Consider the following 1,000-nt stretch of genomic DNA (forward strand, 5'->3'; position numbering starts at 1 on the left):
TGGATTTTACCATGTCTGAGAACGCAAATAATGTTGTCAACAACAATGCAAATATGGGTAATGCAGCTGAAGCCGATCCACCATTGAGAAGTTATGTACTCCCTACTGTTACGGGGATACATTCAAGCATTCATCCTTCTACTGTTGAGGAAAATAATTTTGAGATAAAGTCGTCAATTATTTAGATGGTACGAAATTGTGTACAATTGGGGGGGGGGGGGGGGGTTACCAAATGAGGATCCAAATCTCCATATCACACACTTTTTAGAGCTATGTGCGACATTCAAAATGAATGTGTTGAGTCACGATGTTGTAAGATTAAGATAATTTTCATTTTCACTAAGAGACAGAGCTAAGAGTTGGTTGAATTCATTACAAGCCAACTCTATTGTTACTTGGTAAGATTTGGCTAAGAAATTCCTTGGTCAATATTTTCCTACTACGAAGTCAGCCAGAATAAGAGGAGAGATTAATAACTTCCACCAGCTCGATGGGGAGTCTTTATATGATGCATGGGAAGGATTTAAAGAGTTGTAAAGGAAATGGCCACATCATGAATAGAGAAGTGGTTGCTAGCTCATACATTTTACAATGGCTTGGGGGGAAATACAAGGACAATTACAGCGTCGGGAGGAGCGTTTATGAGAAAAAGCGCTAATGAAGCATATGAATTATTGGAAGATATGTCCATGAATAACTATAATTGGCCTACTGAGCATGAGAATAAGAAAGTAGCCGGAGTCTTAAAAGTTGATCCAATTGCTTTATTGACCGCTCAAGTGGCATCTCTAACTAAGCAATTACAGTAGAATAACCTCGCCGCACAAGCAATGCAGGTGCATAATGTCGCGAGTTGTGAGATTTGTGGGGGACCACATTCTTATGAATAATGCCCAAGCACAACTAGTTACTCAACAGACGTGAATAATATGCCTTTGGAACAGGCACAGGTTATTGATAAGTTTTCAAGACCTGCACCCAATACCTACTCCAATTCATA

At 39.5% G+C, this 1,000-nt stretch overlaps 1 non-coding gene across 1 annotated transcript; it reads right to left on the bottom strand.

Annotated features, from left to right (window-relative positions):
• Nucleotides 1–453: 453 nt before the first annotated feature.
• LOC133813133 (small nucleolar RNA R71) lies at nt 454–559 on the bottom strand. The gene has a single exon (XR_009884174.1). It is a non-coding gene; the product is annotated as a small nucleolar RNA R71 (small nucleolar RNA).
• Between the last annotated feature and the right edge of the window lie 441 nt (nt 560–1,000).

Source organism: Humulus lupulus, chromosome 1, assembly GCF_963169125.1.
Source record: "Humulus lupulus chromosome 1, drHumLupu1.1, whole genome shotgun sequence".
Lineage (NCBI taxonomy): Eukaryota > Viridiplantae > Streptophyta > Magnoliopsida > Rosales > Cannabaceae > Humulus > Humulus lupulus.